The sequence below is a fragment of the Drosophila yakuba genome, unplaced genomic scaffold (genome assembly GCF_016746365.2).
Source record: "Drosophila yakuba strain Tai18E2 unplaced genomic scaffold, Prin_Dyak_Tai18E2_2.1 Segkk50_quiver_pilon_scaf, whole genome shotgun sequence".
Lineage (NCBI taxonomy): Eukaryota > Metazoa > Arthropoda > Insecta > Diptera > Drosophilidae > Drosophila > Drosophila yakuba.
Genome location: NW_025048817.1, coordinates 1,261,018 through 1,271,105, shown reverse-complemented (window position 1 = coordinate 1,271,105; position 10,088 = coordinate 1,261,018). Strand labels below are relative to the sequence as shown.

At 41.7% G+C, this 10,088-nt stretch overlaps 1 long non-coding RNA gene across 1 annotated transcript; it reads left to right on the top strand.

Moving 5' to 3' along the window:
- Positions 1-230: 230 nt before the first annotated feature.
- LOC26535998 lies at positions 231-986 on the top strand. The gene is made up of 3 exons (XR_001453602.3): positions 231-395; positions 482-646; positions 700-986. It is a non-coding gene; the product is annotated as an uncharacterized LOC26535998 (long non-coding RNA).
- Positions 987-10,088: the final 9,102 nt, after the last annotated feature.

The following is a 10,088-nucleotide window of genomic DNA, read 5'->3' as shown; positions in this document are numbered from 1 at the left end:
GGTTGTCAATATAATCTGTCGTGAATAAGTCCCGGAAAGTGCCCCATCGGAGGTAGTCGCCACCGAAGACTTCCGTCTCGCAAGGAGGCAAGTGGCAACCGGAGTGTTGATCTTGGCTTTAAAGAGGCTTATGCGTTTGCTGACGGCAATGAATTTGTGCAACGGTGCTGATTGCTGTTCTGAGGATTCTATCTTTTTGCCGCTAGATCGAGTTACCCTTTGGAATTCAGTCCCATATGCAGAGGGATTTTTCGTTAGTGAAGACTCGCTTGACGCTTTCGTCAATGCTCGGGAAAAGACAATTCCTGGAGTTGGATGGAAGGGGCCTTCCTTTCGGAGTGGATATTGCGGCTCTGCCTTTTGGACTAGCGGACTTGGTTGCTGGCTTACCGCAAGTGGGTAGTGGACAGTGTTGGTTTGTTTTGGGTTCTTTTCCTGACGCAGATGTCTTTTTTTTGTCTCCCTCTATGGGCATACACAGTTATGAAAGGAGGAAAAAAGAAGGCAAGGAGGCCTGCACACCGTAAAAAAAGTGGAAGAGAAAAGGAAAGACCAAGCAACCCGGCTCTGGATGAACAGAAGACCCGTCGGAATTCAAGTTAAAATCGGAATTGAAAAATTCGAAACAAATCGCTTTAAAAAATAGGTAAAGAATTAAATAGCTGGAAAAAATAAAATTAATAATATATATATTAATAGCGAAATTATTTGAATTCGAATTAGGGATCACACGGCATATCATCATACTACTGCGAAAAAAAAAAAAAAACAAAAAGAACACGCCAAAAAACTTAGATAGAAAATTCCGAAGGGAAATATTAAGTAATAATCGGAAATTATTTAGGTTGGTTGGATTTTAAATTTAGGAACCGGACCAAAAATGTAAGAACAATTCGGGGAGAAAATCGCCAAAAATGCCAAATAATAGCTTGAGCAACTTTTACAAATTTGAGTTAATAAATAAATAATTAGTTGGACAATTTTTTTTTTTTCGAAATTTTTTATTTTAATTTTTTTTGTTTTTATGTCTTTCGAGTGGAGGTATCGTCTTGTCGGCACTGTGTCCCCGCTCTTTGTCAGTGCAGTCTGTATGTGTGTGTACCGATATGCATGCACCTGCTGAAGAGCAAAGAGGAGACGAGACAACTTGCAGTTAGGCATGTAAATCACGGCATGTAAATTAAATTAAACCGAATACGTTTGTGTTATTAAATGGTTATTTTTATTAGAGCCAACGGCTCTGAATTCTGGTCAATTACGAACTAAATATAAATCAAATTTATTAAGGCCGCCAAGTCTTCGGTTGCGGGCAACGGACCCAGCAGAGCCCTTAGTCAGCGCCTCGTGCGTCTGGAGCTTCATGCCTTACCCTTGCACATCGCTTTTGCTAAAGCGGAATGCGTTACTGGGCTGGCTCTGCGTTGTCGATGTTATTGTTGGCGCATCCGGTCTTGGGTCGCATTTCGGCCGGTCGTTGCACCCCGCTGACTTGCTCGTGTTAACTCCTCCTTGTCTTAAGATGAAGTCGTCCCCGGATTCAATGGTCGGTTGTGGTCGTTCAAAGGCGGTTGTTGACGTTTGGCTTTCAGACGGTAGATAAGAAAGATGATGACCAGGGTTATTGAGGCTGTGGAGGAGACAGAGAAAAAGATCCAGGTGTTGCCTGATGGCAGTCGATGGCAGGTGGTTGAAGGTGGTTGATGTGGTGCAGATTTTGAACGCTCATTCCGTGAATTGATGACAGACTAAGGCGCTCTAGATGTCTCAGAACGTTAACTTAGGCCACGGCTGAAACTGCGGCTTTCTTCTTTGATGTTCCGATACTGTTGACGTAAAGGGTGTCGTTTATTTTAATTTTTTCGGTGTATGATACAAGGTAAGTTCCTGATATTATCCGGCTTATTCCCTTTTCGTCGGTGATATTTATCAGTACATCGTTGGTGATGAGCATTTCCTCGTCTATCATGGTGACTGAGTCCAAGTGTCCAGGCTGGGTGTTGCAATGGGCGACCATGCCAGAGACGAGTTGTTGTGCGCAGGTTGGCGCTTTCGATCTCCTGCAGAAGGTGGTGCCCGCTGATACATTGCAGTCTTTGACGGCGAAGGTTTCCGTACCGCAATCCGCGACCGTGCTACCGTCTTCGAAATCTAAGATTCTATTTTTATGCTGTACTGGGAATACTTTTATTATTCTACAAGTTAACAAAGGCTTCGTAAATTTTATTAAAAAGTACAATAGGTCTCGATTTTAAAAAGTTTTTATGCTGGCTACCTCTACAATATCTGACACGCTAACGTTTGTGGAATGTTTACTTTCAATCTCCTTTACGTCAACGTCATTCAAGATTATGGGACTTATTACGTTTAATTTGGAAGGGTGATTGCAAGTATTAAATTTTCAAGTTCTTGGATTACAGCAAGGTTTTTTTGCCAAAATTGTCTCGTACAAAGGTTCTGTGTCTAAGTAGTCCGATTTTAAAATAGAATTCATGGATGAGGTCAGAGTGTTTAATTGCAATTGTATTTTGTCGTTTATTTCTATCTGTCCGTTTACCGAGTCCGTTGGCTGTCCCTGTCTAAACCTCACCTGGTCCCAGTCATCAGAGTCAGGTGTCCCCGCTATTGCTTTCAAAGCAGTCCCTATGAAATTAAGACTACGGGCATGTCGATGACGTACGTTTAGTGTGTCCAGAAGAGTCTCTATTCGTTCCAAGTCCGTTTCAGATGGCGCCTACTTGGTACTGCTTATTGCCTTTGTGTGCATTTGAGTACCTAAGTGTTTTCTGTTGAGCCTCTTTGATCTTGTCTTTTATTGTGCCCGCAAGATCTGGTGGAAAAGCGTGAACTATTTCATGAGGCTTTTTATTTGTAACTGAGTGGACAGTTCTGTTATATTCTATTGTTGCGAATAGAATAAGGTCAGTCGTCTCGGTTATGTTTTAATCTATCTTGATGCACCGTGCGATTTCCGCTAGGGTGCTATAAAATCTCTCAGCTTGGCCATTAGATATGCTGTGGAATGGGGGCGCATTTGAGACCTGTATACCATACCTATTTTCTAGGATGGTTCGTATGGTTTGTGAGTTGATAGACCTTTTATTGTCGCAGTAAACCGTTATTATTTTGGGGAACAGATTTATTAGTTGTAGTATCGGAGTTTTGATATCTACGATTCCTCTTGAATCGATTGGTTGGACTACTTGTATAGTGAATTTTGAAAACTTGTCGATACAAGTTAGAAAATGCTTTTGATCAGTTGAAAATATATCTATGTGGATAATTTTCCCAGTATAACCGGGAATTGGTGTTTCCGCTATGGTTTGTTACACTGGGTGACGATTGTATTTTGCTTTGGAACACGTTCTGCAATTTGCGGTAAATTCTGCCGTTAGCTGGCCCATTTTGGGAAAAAAGTAGTCACGAAAGACCGGTTTTACGTTTTCTTGTTCTATTGCTCTATTGTGTTCCGTAGTCTTAATTTCCCTTTGTTCGGTACTGTTTGTTATATCAATGACTAAGCTCTTGCAATGTCTAAATGTCGTTGAGGGAAGATGATTTATTTCTTTACTCCATATAAATAGTTTTTAAGATTTTGTGCCTATACTATTGCTAGCAGTTCCCGTTCAATTGTTGCCATTGAAATCTCGGTTCCGCATAACGTACGAGAAATCATGGTGAAAGAACAGACCCTAGGCCGCTTCCAGAGCCGTCGTTGGTCATGTCAAATGGCTGAGTGAAATCTGGGTATGCCAACATGACATCCTCAGACTCCAGGGTGTTTCTTAGTTTTTCGAATGATTTTCGCTGCTCGTTGGTCAGTTCCAGTTTGACTTTCTTTGAGTGGTTTGTACCAATTTTCCCGTTGTCACCTTTTAGAATATTCGTCAGAGGTCTCCGATGCTAGCAAACCCCTTTAAAAAACATCTATAACACTGGCCAATCCCAGAAATGACCTGAGACAATGTGAATGGAGGTTGAAATTCTTTTATAGCCTTAACCTTTTCAGGTGAAGTTTAAATTCCCTCCTAGGGACACTATGAATCCCAAATATTCTACGTTCTCTTTAAAAAACTTAGATTTTTGTACAGACACTCTCATGCCTGCATCGCACAAAGTGTTTAGAACCGTGTTTATATCGTTGACATGACTCTCCATTGTTGGGGAGAAAATGATTACGTCATCGACGTAGACGTAGCAAGTTTTACCGATGCGTTCTCTCAGAACATGGCCCGTTGGAAAATACTAGGGGCATTTTTTAAACCAAAAGGAAGTCTGCAAAATTCATACTTCCCGAAAAAGCTGTCTTTTCAAAAGCTGATCAAGAGTCGTGAAGTACTGAGCTTTTCCAATGTTCGACAGTATGGTCGATATGGATGGTATAGGATACTTGTCATCAATTGTTTTCTGATTCAGTTTCCTGAAGTCAATAACGAGACGTTTCTTCCTATGACCTTCCTCGTCAAAACCCTTCTTATCAACAACCCAAATTGGGTTATCGTAAGGCGACCGGAATGACCTTATTATTCCGTCTGCTAGAAGTTGTTTAACCTCCGTATTGACGAAATCGGCTAAACCCATCGGATATGGGTAAAGTTTTGAATATACGGGTTCCCCGTTAGTGCGGATCGTGGCGACCGTATTTATATTAAAGGGGAGGGACTCGTTTGGGTCGTCAAAGGCTTGTGATGTGTTTTTATCATCTTTTTAAAATCTTCGTTGACGGCGTTTGGCAAACCCACGTCATCGATGTTAATAATGTTTACATTTCTGCATTTTGAATAAAAAATGTTCTCCGTACCATGATGATGTTGTTTGTTAGATCAATTTTTGCATTGACCTTATTGAGCACATCCAGTACAACAATTCCGTCATATCCGTTCAGGTTGTTTAACATTGTATAGGTGGGTCAGAACCTTTTGTTCTATTTGTGTATGACCATGGATTAATGTAACTTCAAATGGTGTTTCCACCGGTTTGAAGTGTTTTAATTCTGTTAGAGGTTTTATGTAATTTTTGGAGGCTCCTGTATCCAACAGTAACCTAATTTCCTGTCCCGCTATCGTACGAATTATGTACAAGAGCAGGGAAGTTCCCCTAAAAAATTACATGATTCGGAATCGGACGTGCTATCTTCCTCGATTTCCGCTGCTTGCTATAGGATGACTTTACCCTATACTCCTGGTCATTTAACTGCTCTTGAGTCGTATGGTTGAACCTTTGACGACTGCGAGCTGTCTGCTCGCCCCTGAATTTAGAACGTGATGTGGGATCGACGTCCATTGGTTCAGGACCTAGGTTTTGCGTTCATTGTTCTGTTGAATTTGGCTTTTATTTCCCTGGTTTTTAAAAATTTGAGAACCTTTAGCTTGATTACTAGTGCCCGGTGCATTATTGTTTTGGTTCCTCTGGAAAACTCCCTGGGAGTTTTTGTGGTTATTACCTTGTGGGGTGTTATTAATTGTAAGATTTTTCTTCTAAATTTTTATTAAAGTTTGCAACGAACCAGGCTCGTTCATTGCAAGACTCTGCCCGTTGAGCCACGGCCAATGCAGATGGCAAATCTTTGGGCGCAGCTAAGAGTACTACATGTCGGACTGATTTGTTTAACCAGATCACAAAAGCGGTCAAAGCGTCCTGCCGTGATCTATTATTTAAAATAGCAACAGTATTTGTGTCATAAGACAACAAAGTTTTACTAATAATGAGAGTTAGCTTTTTTCTCAATCTCATTATAAGAAGTCATTAAGGGAAGTTGTCGTTGACGGATAGTAACCATTTGTTGCTGCGTTACCTCAATTGGAGTTTGTTCTGCATATGCGCAGTCCATTCCAGCTATTATAGCATCGAAATTTAGTACTGTATTATGGACGTAAGCATTACTCCCGCGGGGCCTATTACCTTGTTACGTATGATTCCTACGGCCTGGTAGGTTCTAGAGCTACCCAAATATGGTTTATAGATTTTGTAGGCGTTTACTGCTGCGGTTCGGCATGCCACATACTTGCTTTCCGTCAAGACTGGGTATGGACTTTACCAAGTCTAGTGGTTCATTACAAGGAATAGCTGCGTTATGTGGTATTTGCTCGTATACCACTGAGGGTCCACCCTCATTTATTCTCTGCTTATTCTCAACCTCTTTAAGATTGTCTGAGAATATTTTTTGCTGATGCTCTAGTGCTTCCATGAGTCTAATTACATCTTTATTACTAATGTTCCCTGAGGTTTTCGCTTGTTCCTGATCTTGATCGTTAACTATTTTTACTTTGTCTGTATTTGTTCATTAATTTTTATAATTCTATATCTTCGCCGGTCTCAGTACCGTCAATGTAACCCTCTTGTTGGTTGTTATTTCTTATGTATTTATAACTCTGTATTAAGTCTTCGTCACTGTCGTTGTTTTTGTTACTGTTTTCGTTACGTGTGTGATTTTTATACCCGTTACTCGTAGAGTAAAAGGGTATACGAGATTCGTAGAAGGAAGCGTTTCCGACCATATAAAGTATATATATTCTTGATCACGATCAACAGCCGAGTCGATCTGGCCATGTCCATCTGTCCGTCCGTCTGTCCGTCTGTCCGTCCGTCTGTCCGTCCGTATGAACGTCGAGATCTCAGGAACTACAAAAGCTAGAAAGTTGAGATTAAGCATATTCTTGTAGGAATGGATGATGCAATATTTTTTAGAAATTACAATATATATCACATCTCTCCCCTAAAATTTCATATTGTTAGTAGTCTTACGCCTTCTAAAATCTGTTGGCTGGAATCTGTTGACTTCTTGGCGAGGTCGGGTACTGCTTCGGATAACGATACCCGATCGGCGTGGCTGCGGCTTTTGAAGGACTTCTTGCTGTGATGCTGCTGGTACTTCGTCGGAGACTGGTATGGACTGAAGAGGTTGTGATGAAATAGCCGACGGTTCTTCTTCATGTCTGGAGTTTGCGACTTTTTTTTGCGGACTTGGATTTTCGGACATCCACCAAAACATACTTTTGTCTTCTTCGGAGCTGTCTTCAATTTTTTCTGAGTCGGATCTCGGTTTGATCTGGTTAATGTGGCGCTTGATGAAACCTGTGGATGTTACCTTCTGAGTTAGGCGTAAAACGATATGAGCTTAGGTATTTCGTAACGCCTGTTCTTACTGGATACCCATCCCTTATGTTTTTAGGAACTGAGGTTTTAAAAGTTTGCGCAAAACGCTCTGCAAGTCCATTAGATGCTGGCTGGAATGGGGCTGTTGTTAGGTGATTAATTCGGTGCAAAAGGCAAAAATTCTTAAATGATTCTGAAGTTGCGGCCCGTTATGATGACATCTGTGTTATAAACGGGAGCTGGGAATAAGAATCAACGCATATTAGCCACATTGAGTCAAGTATTGGACCGCAAAATCTATGTGTATTCACTCCCACGCTGATGTAGCCTTGGGCCAGCTTTGGAATTCTTTAGCTGGGGCTGGGTTGCCTATCTTGCAAACAATATCTTCGTCGATACCTGGCCACCAGACGTTTTGACGAGTTAGTTGCTTCATGCGAACTATTCCCCAGTGACCGTCATGGAGGAGTTTCAGAATTTTATTTCAAAGCTAACGAGGAATAATAATTCTGTTGACGTCCTAGTGGAGACATAGCAGATTGTTGTTAATCGTCTAGGCAAATCTGCGACTAAAGTATGACAGGATTTCGGAATCATGCTGCTGCTTTGGCCAACCAGTTGATACGAAATGATAAACTTTTTTCAAAACATATATTTTATATTTTCAATGATGATGTCGGCATCTATTGGGCAGGATACGTCGACGATGTTATAGCAAGCTTCCTCCTAGGAAGACGTGAGAGTGCGTCTGCATTTTCATGAATTGTTGTTGAGCGTTATTTAATTACAAAATTGTAAGCCATCAATATTATAGCCTATCGCTGTAGTCTTGGAAGTCATCGTTGATAAATGCTTACTCGGATTAAATATTGTGACCAATGGCTTGTGATCAGTTGTTAATATAAATCTCCTGCCGTATAGATACTGATGAAATTTCTTTACCCCAAATATAATTGAATGAGCTTCCTTTTCAATTTGGCTGTATTGAACTTGGTGAACATCTAAGGTTTTTGATGCGAATGCTATGGGTCTTTCTATGCCATCTGGATGAATGTGTGAAAAGACTACACCAATGCCGAATGAGCGGAAGATCTTCGTTGAAATGTGCGACCTTTGTAGCATCAAGGATATAACGTTTCAAGGCTGTGAATGCCTGTTGTTGGTCTGGCCCGAACTTAAATGGCGTTCCTACGAAGTTGATTTTTTGTCCCTTAGAAAGAAAAAGTTCTCTTTCTTACATTTTATGCCATTCTCCTGTAAGACTGATAAAATATTCAGATGTTTATCCACTGTTGGAGCCGAAATAATTATATCATCTAGATAATTTCCACAACCTTCTATTCCACTAAGAAGTTGCTCAATATTACGCTGAAAATAGTTGGAGCGCTAGCTATTCCGTAAGGTAAACGTTGGTACTGGAAAAGACCCAACGGCCCGTTGATAACCATAATTTGTTTCGCTGCCTCGTCTAGCTCCATTTGTAGGTAGGCATATTTTAGGTCTATTATGGAAAAATACGTGCCGTGACAAATTTTGCAATGGTGTTGCTCACTCACATGTGCGATTTGTTAAATTTCGAAATTGAATGTTTTGAACAAATCTAAGCCGAATAGATTGTTTGAGTTTTCCAGGTTTGCGACAACATCACTACATTTGAAAATTTGTTTCCACACTTTGCTACGGTGTGCAGTTCACCCAACAGAGGGATTTCATTTTGGCCAAATGCATGCAAAATTCAAGTTTCAAACGGTAAAGCAGTTCATATGTTTTTGAATTTTTAACTGACACTGTTGCACCAGAATCCATTTGAAAAGAAACGTTCGTATTGTGAGGAGTTGAAACTCCGCACAAATGGGGATGGTGATCGCATGGGGAGGGCCTGCCGTTGCCAGTTATGCAACGAGTCAACGCGTAGTAACGGCAGTGCGAAACCTGGAGAAAGAGAGTTTGGAGACTCTGAGCTGGAGAAAGAGAGTTTGGAGACTCTGAGAGAAGAGAGTTTGGAGACTCTGGAAGTGGAGAAAGAGAGTGTCGAGACTCTGAACTTATAGAAAAGAGAGTTTGGAGAGTCAGAAGCGGAGGCAAATAACGGGAAAATTCTAACTTTGGACCGGGCCAACGGTAAAATCGGGAACTTTGGATCCGGAGACTGGAGACCAAAGGGATGAACAGTTAAAGGAGGCTTATATAAGCAGGCCGAACGCTGGGAGCGAGACAGTCAACGAGAACAAGTATACCAGTCAACAACGTAAGAACGAAGTCAGCAGAGGAGCTACAGCCGTGGTAGTCAATAAGGAGCAAGACGTTCGGGATGAGAAAAGTCTCCGAATTGAGACGCAGGTAACTGAGGTCCAGTACGACGAAGCACGAGTAGCCCAAAGGCATCCAACAGGCGAGACCAAGATACGGAGGGCGCAGGAAGAGACACAAATAAAGCAGAACGGGTAAAAGTTGGATCTACCGTCTTAAAACGGAAGATTTCGCATATGTCGCACAGAGGCTGCGCATATCAGTGTCCGGAAGGACATAGGACATGCGAAAGGCCCTAGCGGAGTACTACGCAGAGACGGAAAACGACCCAAAGTTCGCAGCAGTTTGGACAGAATTGGAGGCGGCATATCCAGACAGACCAGGTCCAAGCATAAAGCTTACAAACCCCGAGGGTGAAGAAAACAGAGAAAGACGAGCAGGGAAAGAAGGCCAAGTCCAGAAAGACCCAGGCCCAGCCAGGACTACTTAAAAGTAGCGAAACAAGTCAGGGAATGTTTTTTTCGTCTTGACGGAGAAGAAAAACCCTCGAATCCTGGAGCAGGTGGAGTGGTCTGCAAACACGTACGGCTTGGACCTGTACATGATCCACCGAGCCATGTCGGAATTAATGCAGGTAAAGGCTGTGAAGTGGTACATATCAAACAACAAGCACTGGAGGACTTGGGCCGAGTTTATAGATAGTTTCCAAACGTATTTCCTGCCCAGGGGTTACTTTACGAAGTTCG